Here is a 14,587-nt window from a genome sequence, read left to right on the forward strand (position 1 = left end):
CCTAGCACCCGCTCACAGGCATAAAAATGCATGGTCTTTCTCATTTCCAAGTTAATCCAATTTGAGTGTGGGTTGAGAGGGACCAGAGCTTCCCAAAGGGCCTGGCAGAACCGGGGAGCTCAGCATCATTACCAGACCACACACGTTATGTTTAATAGCCAGACTCTGCCCTGGACCAGAGAGGAGAAAAATCAATGAATTAAAAATTCCTCGGGAACAGCCACCCTCTTCCTCCACACCGTGGAGGCTTTCGTTCCGAGTCCATCATCTCTCACCTGAATTTCAACAGTCTCCCAAAGGGTGGCACGGGGTCTAGATGAAGCTTGTTCCAATCTAGTTTCCACAGTGTTGGTGAAGTGATCTCCTTAAGTCCCAAAATGGTCATGTCCTTTCCCTCACTTAAAAACTATTTTGGTTCTTCTGTGCTTAAAGGATAAAATTCAAAATCCAAATGACTGGGACAAATGATCGTTAAAACCACCATGTTTCAGGCCCAGCCTCTGCCATCTGAGCCATCCTGTCCTCTAGTGACAGAAAGCTATGGGGGGATCTTTTGTGGTTCATCTCAAATGTCGCCTTTGCTATGAAGGCTTCTTCATATCCATGAATGGAATTCATTTTCCACTCTCCAGGGGTCCCCCCACACCATACACCTAACTCATCATATGTATTTCAGTGTTACTATTTACATATTTGTTTGCTTACCTATTTATAAATCTGGGTTTTTTTTTTTTTCCTCTAGCCTTGATAAGTATAGTCCCCTCAATACCTGGAACATAAATAGTTGCTCATTATAATGTTCTGGAAGGAATGCACAAATATACAACTGAATGTAAATGTGAATAAACAAGCAGATTCTCCCCATGTTCAAATCACTCCTTGGAATAAATTGAAAAAACATAATATTTTAGCCTATAGTAATGATGGAGAGAACAGATTCTGGATGAATTCTAGCTCTACTACTTACTTATTGTATGACTTTAGCAAGTTACTCTCCCACTCTCAACCTTCAGCTATTTTACCTGTAAAAGGGGATAGTAATAGCATTTGTCTCTTACAGTTGTTATGAGGATGAAATATATTAGTATATATAAATTACTTAGAACTTGGCCCATGATAACTATTATGTGAGCACGAACTATTTTTGGAGATACCAACTCTTTCTAGACTCTCTCTAATGCAGGGGTTCTGTACCTTATGCAGTGGAATCATCAGGAATGATCTTTTTAAAAATGCAGATGTTGGGGCCTCACCCCAGGCCGATTGAATCAGAATCTCTGGCACGAGGCCCAGGCATGAATTCACTATCATGTAATTTAATGAAGATGCTTTAATGAAGTGGTTGTTTACAGAGGAGAAAGTTGGATTAAAGGACCAGACAAGGACAGGGTGAGGCACCCAGAAGCTGGCAACAGTGAGAAGCCACTAGCATCGCTAAGCTAAAGGAAGAAGGGGAATTAGTGTCACTGGAGCCGGGAGAGCTGGGGCCCTGAGGATGGGCTGCCCAAGGGGACTTCAGTCTCTCACAAGGGACTCAGTCTTGAGGAAAGGCATAGCACTGAGGCAGGGAAGACATGGGAAAGAAACACCTGACCTCTTTCCCCTCTTGCCTTTCCATCTCCAGCTGGTGCCTCCCCTGTGCAGAATCCAGCCATAATCCAGCTGCCAAGGAGCCAAGAGACCCAGTCATCAAAGGCAGCATCCTTAGGCACAGACCAGAACGAGAAGGGCAAGGAATGGGTTTGAGGAAACACGGGAAAAAGCCAACACATCGATTTTAGGAGAAAAAAAAAAAAAATCCCCAGGTGCTTCTGATGCACTGCGTCCTGGATGAGACATCCTCATCGGCCCTCTCGCCAGCTCCTCCAGCTGCCAGCAAAGAGAGCCATTCATGGCCAGAAAGCACACAGAGGGCTTTCCTGTACTACAGTCCTTAGGAGGTGCTTGCCATTGCAGTTCCTCTCCAGGACACCAGGGACTGGGGAAAATGATTTCTAGGAAGTACCCTGGCCGTATAAACCAGATGGTTTTAGGTCCAAGGTAATGGCTGCCTTTCTTTCTGGGAGTTGCCTCAGTCAATGGGAGTTTGTCATGCACCCAATCCAGTTTGGGAAGGAGACACACACAGCCCTTTCCTTTTAGTTTTTATCCAAGCCAGTGTGCCACAAGAGACCCCCGAGATTGCCACCATATGTCATATCATATGACTCAGTTTCATTTGCATAACCCCAAGGTGGAATTTGCAAGTGCAAGGGTGTACCGGGGCCCCAGACAAAATGCTTCAGTTTGCATTGAACCCACCAGCTTGTTTTCCCATTGACTGTGTAGGCACGTTTCAGAAGACTTCATTTCTGCTGCTTCCTTTCCAAAAGGAGGAAGATATAAATCACAGGCGCAGAAGTAACTAGCAGTTGTGACATTTTGTTACAGAGTTTAATTACATGAATCATAAAATATTGCTACAATTTTCCAAACTGTTAAACCTTAATTAATATGAACCCACAGGGACCACCTTGATCGTTCTAAATATTCTGAATCACAACTCCTACAGTAGTGCTTCCACCCGCCTGAAGTGCTTTGTAATTTGCAAAAAGTGATTAATTATTAGAAATGAAACCAGACAAATTAATTTAATATAAATGAGGCTGTACATGATTTGATTAATTCTTTTTAATTACCTATATGTTATTTTTTCAATAGCTGAACAAAGGACTCCATTCTTCTCCTGCATGTTCATATTCATTAATCTCATTAGCACAGAGTATTAATATAATTTTATCGCACATTCCAGAAGTACGGCACATTGACAAACCATAATGAATCGCGGCATTAGTGTCCTATCACTACATTAATTTCAAGACATGCCTGGCTCATCTGCAATTTACTTTGAGACTTACTTTAAAATGAGCTGAATAAGCGTGTAATTATGACATCTGCTTCTTTTCAGGTACCTCCTTTGTAAATCAGTGACAAAGGAATAGCAGGTTTAAATATGTGTTAACACTTGGATAGCATGTATAATTGCAATATGGCGATGTGTAATGAAGATTAAATTAGACCATACTATACCTGACATATGCAAGAACATAATTGAACTATTGTCATTGTTACAGTAGAAGCAGCTACAATATACTAATATTTGAATTAAGGAAAATGAAACCAAGCTGGAAAAGACGGTTGTAGAAGACAGTCTCAAAGAGTCACCAAGAAAAGAACCATTATCAATACAGGATGCTGCAAACTCTAGGATTTCAGCCTCTTCCCACTTTGTGGCTGATGACAGTTGGTCATGAATTTCATGAAACTTTCCGAAAGGGTCCATTTCGGATGTCGCTGGGGCATGACCTCACGCTGCATATCTTGTATGCTCAGCACTTCTGCTCCAGGCCACGGGGTGGGCACCCTGCCCAAAGTTCCCATCTTGAGCCTCGGGCGAGGAATTGGAATTCTAGGATTGAAATCTAGACTCTCCGCATGGTTAACCCTAGATTTCCCTGAGCAAGACATCTAGGATGACAAAATGATTTGAGATCACCTGGGAAGCAAGGCAACCCAGGAACTGACTCATGTGTAAGAGGAGGAAAGGATTTTAGGGACCTACAGTCATCAGAGGCCCCTGCAAAATTGAGCTAGAGAACAAAATCACATCTTCTATCTCAAATCCTCCCTACCTTTCCTGAAAACAAACTTCTAGGGGCAGCATTTAGGATTTATTCAGTTTTGGGTAAGGAGTTATCACATGCCACGTGTATTGTGTACCTCATATATTCCTGGACAAGGAAGGGGGGCACTTAACCGTGTGTGTGGTTTTTCCTCTCTTGAAAGCCCAACCCTGAGTGCTTGAGTGCGGAGCTTGACAGGAGCCAAAAAATATTGCTTTTGTGTTTAACAAATACTCCAAAGGAATTTGGGGCTCTGCCTCAAAACAATTGTAAGGAATTGGCTTTCTCGACAAAATCCCCAGGCCAGCCTTTTTAAGTTGATGGAAAGGGAATATGAAGAGAAACTAAAAGGAGATGAAAGGAAGACTGCTTCATCTGAAGATGCTTGCGGTGAAAGGCTGGCACAACTTCCTGGCAGAGTTGACAGGAGGAAGTGGGGAGCATTACTTTTAGGGATGAAGATGTTCAGCTACTCAAAGTAATTTCATATCAGCAAGGATCGACTTATTTAGCACTTAAAAATACCTTCTGGTAGAGGATGCAATATTTATGAAATTATTGTGATAGAACCATTAAAAAAACTTTGGACTTTGGAGGCAGCTTAAAGATCCTCTATTTCTAAGAGTTGTTTCATAAATCGACCATGGCTGGATCGCCTGGGAGGTTTGTTAAAGCACAGATTCCTAGATCCCATCCCAAAGCTTGGGGATCAGAAACTCTGGAAGTGCCATTTGAATCTACTTGTTTAAAAAGCTCCTGGTGATTCTTCAAACACAATTCATGATCTAATCTAGCCACCTCGTTTTACAGAGGAGGAAACAAAGACTCTAAGAAAGGAGAGGTACAATGAAAGAGCTGGGACAAGAGCCCAAGCAGCCTTTGTCCTGTGATGTTGAACATATGTGGGAAAGAAAAGGCAGGACCTGGCTTCTGGCAGTCAACGGGCACCTGCACCAGCATCACTCGGTGCATTGAATTTTCGCTTCACCAAATCTGGCAAACAAACGTTATGATGCTACCTGACTCCATCCACTGAGGTGGGTAGGCCTGTCACAAACTCAGGACTTCAGAGCAGCTCTGCTATTCAGTGCTGATCAGTAGAGAGAATGGGAGAATTTTCCGCAAAGTTTTGAAACAAGAAAGAAAATTATGACTTTCAACTTGCAGTGAGGGCTATTTCAATGTCAACCTTTCCCCATGCTCATTCATTTATTTCTTAAGGTATCCATTCATTTTACAACCCCTATCAAGCTCATCCTGTACGCCAGGTATTACATTAAGCACTTCGATTACAACAGTGAGAAAGATAGAAACTGTTTCCGTCCCCAATAGGAATCAATTAGATCCGACCTGTTTGGCTCTCAAAGGTGATGTGAAATGAAACAGTCCTACTATATGGGCTGTTTCCTCTCTTTTCTGTGCTCTGACTGTGTGTACCTAGACTTCCTGGCATATGAAGGATCAATGGGGGATACTCATTCTTTCCTCTTCCTCTTCCCTCTTATTTTTCCCCTTAAAGTGAGTGAGTGAGAAATGGTCTTGTAGGACAAGTCTGAGTAATTGATCCTGCACTTTCTAAATGCGCCTCACTTCCTCTTGTCAGCTCTTGCTGGGAAGCCCCTGTGTCAGCATTTCCCTGCCAGCACCTTCAGATGAGCAGTGTTCCTTTCATCTCCTTTTAGTTCCTCCTCGCATTTCCTTCCCTGTTACTGACAGGATTGCTTGCTTAACACATGTATGCCACTTATTGTTTAGATATTAAATAATTGATGGCAAACTAAGTACAACATTTAGAATGACATGGCTTTCATTCCATATTAGATCTTCTTGTTTGAAAGAAACCGCATTTTAGAATCTCTAGTTCCTTAGGGATTGAAAGAAGTAAGCCAGGACACACTGAAACAACAGTATAAGCTGAATGAGAGAGGGTGTGTATTCACTAGCATGGACGAGGCTATGTTGCAGTGACAGATAATACAAAAGTCTTGGTGACAGCAAACCACAAAGGCTCTGTTCCACGTGGTTAGAACAGCCTCCATCTTGAGAGCTGCTGTTACCATCCAGAGGCTAAGAGAGAGCTCTGAAGGCTTTGAGACCACAAATTAAAGCTTCGATACAGATGGGGCTCATGAGACTTCCACTCATAACTCACTGGCCAGCGTTAGTCCTATGGCTTCACCCAAGCAGGAGGGGCCAGGATGTGCACACCCCCACGTGCCTGGAGGGAGAGGGATGTAGAGATTTGACAGACAGCACTAATGACTAGCACAGGGGGTCATCGAATGTTGTTGTCCTTATTCAAGCTTCAAGTTAGCGTGCTAGAATGAGGCTCCAAACTGGGTAAAATGTGTAGCCCCAACCTGAATTCCTTTGCAGAAAATTGAGCACCTCACCTGCCCAAATAAATACTTGGCTGATCTATTCTCTGTCCTTGAGTTAAAGGGGAGTTTCTTAGAGAGCTGCAAGGAAAAGGCAGGTCCATCGTGTTCCTAACTATGAATTACAGCGAAGGGTATGAGGCAGTGAGTTCCCAACTGGTTTTAAGGCATCTCTTCTTGTGTATGAAAAACAGAGATCTGACTTTGATATGGGACACCTCTTGCATGGTGACTAGTCTTGTTTTGCAGATTTGGGTGACAAATCAGCAGGTCAAATAACATAATTGTTCTGTGAAGCAGATGAATAGTTTTGGGGGGTTTTTTTGTTTGTTTTCTCTTTGGAACTTTAAGAGTTTTTTTTGAAACCACAGGGTTCTCTAAACAAGGCAGCCCCTGACAGCGGGTGCTATTTCTGCCCAGAAGAGGAAAGGTTAACATTTTTCATAATAATGGGTTTCACCCTCCTGACACAGATGAAGCCTGCAATTGTTTTGCAACTCCTCTGGGCTTGCCTCGCTCTCTGAAAGTCACAGTAGTGGGAGGAAGCCAGTGGGAAATCACCACTGAACTGGAAGCCAGAGCTGCTGGCCTGGATTTGTGTGTGTTCAATTCGAAAGGTCTGTGATGTCGCTCTAATGGATGTCTCACTGTACTCTAGCTAGTCTTGGTATTTAAATCCCCTCAAATGCCTAAGTAATTAAGATGTAAAAGGAGATGCTGGGATCTCATATGCTGCTATTCAGGACTATAATTTTGTACCAGGAGTTTGGAAATCTATAGCAGTATGTACTACAGCCCAACATATGCTTTGCCTTTGACTCAGCAATTTCGCTTCTAGGTATACTCTTTTTTTTTTTTCCAAAGCTCCTTATTGGAATATAATTGCTTTACACTGTTGTGCCAATTTTTAAGTTACACCGAAGTGAATCAGCTGTATTTATACATATATCCCCACATCCCCTCCCTCCCGCGACTCCCTCCCACCCTCCCTATCCTGGCCCTCTAAGTCATCACCCATCATCCAGTTGATCTCCCTATGTTATGCAGGAACGTCCCACTAGCTATCTGTTTTACATTTGGTAGTGTATATATGTCAGTGCTACTCTCTCACTTCGTCCCAGCTTCCCCTTTGTCCCCACTCCCACCCTGTGTCCTCAAGTCCATTCTCTACATCTGCATCTTTATTCTTGCCCTGTCACTGGGTCCATCAGTACCTTTTTTTTTTTTAGATTCCATGTATATGAATTAACATATGGTATTTGTTTTTCTCTTTCTGGCTTACTTCGCTCTGGTATATTCTTAATAGAATTGAGTGCATGTGCTCACTGATAGACGTGTATACAACTATTCATAGCAACACTAGGCATAAAAGTCCCAAACTAGAAACGACTCAAATTCCATCAACAGTTGGACAAACAAGTGAATGTGGTCTATTCAGGTAATGCAATGCAACACAGTAATGCAAATGTTGAGCTATTACTGACTGAATCTCCAGATATAATGAAAAATGAACTAAACCAATCAAAAAAAGAGTACCCATAGTATGATTCTACTCATATAAAATGCAAAAACAGGCAAAACTAATAGAAGTTAGAATAGTAGTCACCTCTGGGGAGAAGGAGGGGGCAGACAGGAGCCTGCTGGGGTGCTGAGATGGTCCCGGTCTTCACCTGGGTGCGGATGATGTGAATGTAAAATACACAAGGAGATAAGCACATGTACATTATACTTCAATTAAAGATGCTGGTTTACCTAAATAATCTTTTGGTTTAATCTGTGCCAAGCACACAGATACACAGGGCTGTGTGTGTGTGTATGTGTGTGTGTGACCCAAAGATGTAGTAATTTAACGAGTTACTTGTTCAATTTTCTTAACTGCAAAATGATATAACAATAATAATATTTGCTCATAGGATCACTGAGATAGTCATAGTGAGGTAAGTATGATATCTGTGGAAGAATAAGGTATATATGTATGTATTAATATATGTGTCACTGTATATGTGTATGTGCGTATTTATTTATGGGTGTGTTTACACATACACACACACGTTTCTTAGGTAAAAGGAGGAAAAGAACATTTACTGGTTGCCCACTCATTCCATTCACTTGATTATCCAACAAATACACATGGAGAGCCCACTCTGCTAGGTGCTATATTACAGGCTGGTTATAGAAAGATGAATAAGACAGATGGGGACCGTGCCCTCAAAGTGTTTATATTCTAATTGGAGAAGATGTGAGAAAGCAAGTGGATGAATAGATAAACAATATCTTTTCTTTTTGTGAGAAACAGGTGATAGGAGCTAGAATAACTGCAGGTGAGAGTGCACAGAGCTAACTTGAGTGATGTAGTCAGAGAAGGATGGAGTCTCTGAGGAGGTGACGTGGAGAGTCTGAGTCTCGAAGGATGGAAGGAAGGAGCTGTCTGGAGAGAACCTGGGAAAGAGTAGTATAGGCAGAGGGAAGTAGTAGTAAGTGCAGAGCCCTGAGATGGGGAGAGCACAGGATGCCCGAGGATCAGAACAGGGGCCAGAGGGGAAGGGAGTGGAATCCAATGAGGCTGGAGAAGTAGGCTCACGTACGGCCTTGAAGACCAAGAGAAGACGTTTAATTTCATCCTAAGTCCACCTGAAAATAATTTGAGGGTCTTTACGATCTCAGTGTTTTAAATATATCAATCTGCCTCAGTGAATTGTTTTAAATATATTATCTCTATAACAAGTTAGACTTTTGTGACCTTAAATTGGTAGAACTGGAACTCCTTGAGGGGAGAGAGCTGAATTTGTCCGAAAAAAAAATTATTCATAACTGGAGTAGGATAGAAAAGCTAATGGGTGTGTTACCAGGTGTCAAGCTGACAGCAGGGCAGCTTCCTTTACATTTGTCTTTGGGAAGAGGGTCCTTCTTGTGCTCCTGAGAAGGGAGCAGACAGACACGGAAGCTGAGATGATGTGAAGTGACCAGTGAAAACAGTGTAGTGTGGGGGCAGTTAGAAGTTTCAAGAATGAAAATTTTTAATATAAAATGTGGCTTATTGTGATATAAATACCTTCTCTTCCATTCCCCCACATTCAGTAAAGTCTACTGTCCTCATGAATGTTTCCATGACTTGGAAGTTTGTGGAATTTAAGAAGAAGCTGATAGTCACACTGAGGTGACATGGTCTAGAACAGAGTATGGTTCATGAAGTGAGAGTAGCTGAGAAACTGTAAGTCCCCAATGCCTCCCAGGGAGTCTCAGCAGTTGTGATGAAGATACAGCAGCTTAAAGGGTCAACAACCCATGTAACATCTGGATTCCATCTCACGTTAGTGAAACTAATGAAAAAGATGTTTATTGTAACCTACCAATTTTTTTTAGTGTGCAGGGGAGGAAATCTTATTCTAGGCACCAGAACAATCAGAAGGCTTTTCTAGAGGCCTCTTCCTACTCCCAGAATTCCTGGGCAAAGTGAGGAGTATGTCACCCAACCCGTGCTGAGCCCCTGTAATGGGGAAGCGAGAGCAGAGACGGTATGTTTGGGCTCTGAGTCAGCGTCTCTCCTGAAGACAGCTAGACAACCAGGCAGCTTCCAGCTTTCTGAGCTTCCTTGTTTCTGCTTCCCAAGCTGCCACCTCCTTCTGTTTATCCAGGTTTTTCTCCAGGCAGGCTACAGTGCACTCAACTGGATTGGCATTTACAAAATCATATTTTCCTGCCCGGAGATTAGCTTATGCTGATTAAGGTCCCAGTGGTCCCACTCTTTCCATTTACCTTGAGAAGAATTTCAAGGCCCAGACTTGGGGGCCAGACTGCCTGGCGCAGATCCGACTCTGCTTCTTACCAACCAGGTGGCCTTGGCAAGTTACAGAACCTTGCTCGCAGCCTCAGTTTTCTTGTCTGGAACATGGGGATAATCAAAATAGCTACCTCACAGGGCTTTTGGAAAGATTACATCAAAATATATACATATATAGGGACTTCCCTGGTGGTCCAGTGGCTAAGATTCTGCACTTCCGCTGCAGGGGGCGCGAGTTTGATCTCTTGTTTGGGGAACCAAGATCCTGCATGTCACATGGTGCAGCTAAGAAAACCAAAAAACAAACACAAATAAAAACATATATATAGACATGTCTTCAAGGTTATTTTATATAACACATGCACATATATTATAAAATATATATAATTATTTACTGTGTATTTATAGAATAAAAATAACTACCTCATAAGGTTGTTTAAAAAGTAAATGAATAGATAATATATATATACTTATATATCCATCTTCCAAGTGATTATCTACAATGTATGTATATACATTACAATGTATACAGTTACTTAGTGTACATTATATATATAATACATATATACCATATATATATATTTGCACACACAAACACACACACAGATCACGTAGAAGGTTGTGGCCTGGGTAAATATATTTTTAAGTTTTATACAATCAGTGATTGTTACTTACAGACCATATAATAGGTTACTACAGCAGAATCCAAATTACATGCAATTTGTTGGTAGCTGGAATTCAGAGAACAATCCCATTTCCCTCACGTTTGCTTTTGGAAGGTTGGGATGAGAATGTGTGAAGAAGTTGAACCTCAGGCTTGCCTCTGTTGTACACTCAGGAGAGATACATTCCAGAGTCAGAAAAGGACAGCTATCAAAGGAAGGCTGCCTTTTATCCACTGTCTAATGTGGAATATAAAACACTTCAAGTCATCGAATAGGTAAAATAAAGTAAAGAAGAAATCCAACCAACTCACCAACATTCGAAAACTGGAATAAAGAGGAGAGAGAAGTGAGGAAAGCAAACACAGGCTACAAGCTGTAATAGAAGGCCTGTGTCAGAGTGAGTGGCGAACACTGCATCTTATTGAGTGAGTTTAATAGGCTCTGGGGGCCCCCGAATTGGGATTAGAACACAGTTTCAAGAGGGAGAGAAAATGAAACTCTGATAGACTGTGTAGAGGGGATTATTCTTTGCCTCAGATTTTATTTGAAAGAACTGAAAGACAGGGTCCAGAAACCCTGGGCTTTGGCTGATGAAAAAGTAATCCAACAAAACATTTGTTTTCACTAATTTAAAGGGACTTCTGCAGCTCTGAGGCTAAGAAACAGGCAGGCAACCGAGGCCCAAGGCAGCCTTGCCTGCCCGGCTGGGCATTGAGGTGCAGGGGAAACGCGAAGAGCTTGCCTTAGAGAAAAGACACCCCGCCCCTCTGCTCAGGGCCTCTTGAGGGAGTCTCAGCTGCCCCATGTAAGGAAGGAAGACGATTCCTCGGTCAGCGCCTGTTGGGTGGGGCCCCACCTGGGGCCCCACCCATGGGTAGGTGCGACAGCTCCAAAAAGGGATGGGCTCTCCCATTGTCTATCACCCAGCTGAGAGGAAGGTCATCACACTGAGGACCAAAAGCCAACAACCAGGAAATCAGAAGGCCAGCGATCGCCTCTTGGCCTCCTGTGTCTGCACTGAAGAGCCTGTAGGGTCCTGAGGAGGCCTTGAGGACAAGTGTCTGCCGCAGAAGCTACACTGGAGTCACGCCGCGCGTGACTCCATTTGGAAGAGGAGGTGCGTCTTGTAAGCCAATGCGCTCGTGTGAGCTTTCTCTCTGTGTTTGTTTCCTTTCCATCACACCCGCTGGACACTGTGATGTGTGGCCAGATCCCTTATCGAGGCCAGCTTCCTGGCCTCACAACCTGCGCAGGGTCCAGCTTGTAGAAGGGCCCCATGTTCAGTTTAGTACATAGTGTTGCCATCTTGAAATTCTCAAAAATTTGTTTATGCAGCCTGTCCTGCCTCCCATCTGGGGACCAAGGCACTCATTCTCCCAGCTGCTGAGTGTGTGGGCTAACGAGAGCTTGCAGCGGAGGCATCGCCCTTGTCTGAAGACAGCCACCGTACCCAAGGTTAAACCCTCTTCCCAGGGGCATGACATGTAGGGTAGATTTAAAGGTTCAAGGAGGCAGCTCCTTTGCTCCAACCAGGACAACTGGCAAGGCCAGGCTTGCTCTGGAGTTCCCCGGACGTTAGGTTGAAACCCCCCGTTGCCACTGCATCACAGTTCAACATCTCCCTCTGCTCAACTATGCTTTCCTCACTCCCTTACATGTGTTGTTCCCGAGATGCCTCCCCATAAACCTCCTGTATGCAAATCTCTGTCTCAGACGCCAGCTCCAGAAAACCAGAGCTGAGACACCAAGCTTTTGGTAAAGGCTTGCCTGTGTGTTCCATTCTCCTGCCAGGTAAGCTACAGGGCATCAGGGAAAGAATCTTGGTCCCCGTATGGACCAGGAAGCCAGCGTGGTGGCAGCAGCAGTAACCAGTGAGAAGTCCCCCAGGGTAAGGTAGAGAAAATGGGGTCAGAGAGGTTAATGAATTGCCCCCCAAGGCCACACAGATAGTAAGAACCTTAGCCGAGATTCAAACGTAGGCTTCCTGACCCCTAATTAGATTCCTTTACTGTAAGTTGTCACACTTCTGAACCCCACAGGGAGCCTGGCAGCCCCGATGTAGCACTACACGAGAAGGAGTTATGTGCGTTCTCTCCTTCTTTGAACTTCCAAAACACCTGCTTGGCAGCTTGCTGGTGGCTCTTTGTATATCACTCCTTTATAACCTAGAAGTCATCCTTGCCTTTGAGATGCAGCCCAAACTGGCTCATTTCCTCACCCACCGTCAGTAAGGAGCTCAGGATCCCTGCAATTCTCTCCAGGTGCCTCCAGGGGGCGCTCGCAGCATCAGCTCACCTGAGGGCATCAGAAAGGCACACTCTCAGGTCCCGCCCCAGACAGGCTGAGTCCGAGCCTGGATGTGGAGTCCAGCAGTGTCTCAGCCAGCCTTCCGGGGGACTCTGCCCTGCTGGTTTCACTGCTCCAGGGAGTTGCCTTGGGAACTCCTCTAGTCAGGCCTTTCTGCATTAGCTCAATGTCTGTTTCTCTCACATCTCCCCTCTGATAGCGATTCCCCAAGTTCTTCATTTTTTGCAAACTCAACCTGGAGACTCAGCCCCATTTTTTTGATTTCCCCAAAATGTCACTTCCCCAATGCCATTGAATCTAGCACATTTTACCAAGAAAGAGAAAAAATGTGGGGAAAAATAGGGGAGAAGATTATCGCCATAGCACCACCCAATAGAAACCTAAAGGTCACTGTGAGGTGTCTCAGCCCCTCAGAGTTCCTCAGCCACAGACGACTTTCTCTGGCAGCCTCTTTCATCCCCATCTTCCTGCCAGCTTCCTCTCTCCGCACTCTTGGGCCTTCTCTCTTCTTTATGTGGCTAGTCTCCTCTTACTCCACTCGATTCATCTTCACTTCTTTTTCCTCTTTGTTTCTTTCCAAGCCCATCCTCACTCTACCCAAGGGTTAGCTCCTCACCAGAGTGGTCCAGCCAGAGGTGTTTGATGTTAGTGCTTCCAATAGCCATGATTTCTGGGGCACTTCATTCCTATTTGTCTTCTGGCACCAGCCAGACTCTGTCTTTATGCCACCAGCATACCCAGGGCAGGTGCTACCACTTAGGTGATGAGTACATACCCATCAGCTCACGCTGACCTGGACCGAATGCTTCTGGGGATGGCTTTTGGCTTTGATAGTCTCTGAGGCCAAGGCTTTAACCAAATGACCCCTGGATCTCTCTGGCACCTGCTGGACTATAGAACTTGAGAATACCCAAATCAAGGAGATTCTGTAACCCCCTCTGAACAGGAAGAGTTGAGAACAAACCTTAGAATCAACAGGGCTGCCTTCATCAAATTGGTGATGGAGACGCGTTAAGACGTTTCAGTCCTTTCTTGCCCTTCTTCTCCCCAATTCCACTCCAGTTACCTTTGTCTTGGTTCTCTGGGCTCTCATCTACTCTTGAGAATCATTAAAACTCTTCCCACCCAGCATCCTAACTCCCCTTTGCTCGGAAAGGAGCTGATCTGAAGAAACTACTGCCTGCTATGTAGCTAAGACTGCTTAAGAGTTTAAATAGGACCCTTCCAGGAGACCTCTTTCTTTTAAACCAGGCCTTCAGAGTCTTCCATATAAGATCTCAGTTGGCTCATGGGGCCCTTTGAGGGAATCACATGGATCTGGTGCTCACTCTTTATTTAAGTCAGCACAGCGTGGAGGTTAAGTCTTCAGGCTCAGAACACCCATTGCCAGAATCTGAACTTTGGTTCCACCTCCTGCTAGCTGTGCAAACTTGGGTAAATACTTTAATCTCTCAGTATCTCAGTTTTCTCACCTGTGAAATGGACATGATAATCATATAGGATTAAAGCATAAATTCACGAAAGAAATTTAGGACTCAGTGAAGATAGGCTTTGTTGGCCTATCTTTGGCACCTATGGCCATGTTTTGCTAAGGTCAGTGCTGTTGTGACCATAGGATTTCACAAGTTGCTTTGGAATATAGTCCTATCCAAGGTTATGCAATGAAACCAAAGCAACTTCATGCTGTTCTGGAAAGGAAAGAGGAAATCTTAGTTTTGTGTATTACGTGCCTGGTTTCAATAGGACCTGCTTTATTCCATCCCCCCAAGCCCGGCGGGTGAGCCCAGCCACACC

This window comes from Hippopotamus amphibius, chromosome 16 (genome assembly GCF_030028045.1).
Source record: "Hippopotamus amphibius kiboko isolate mHipAmp2 chromosome 16, mHipAmp2.hap2, whole genome shotgun sequence".
NCBI classification, from domain to species: Eukaryota; Metazoa; Chordata; class Mammalia; order Artiodactyla; family Hippopotamidae; genus Hippopotamus; species Hippopotamus amphibius.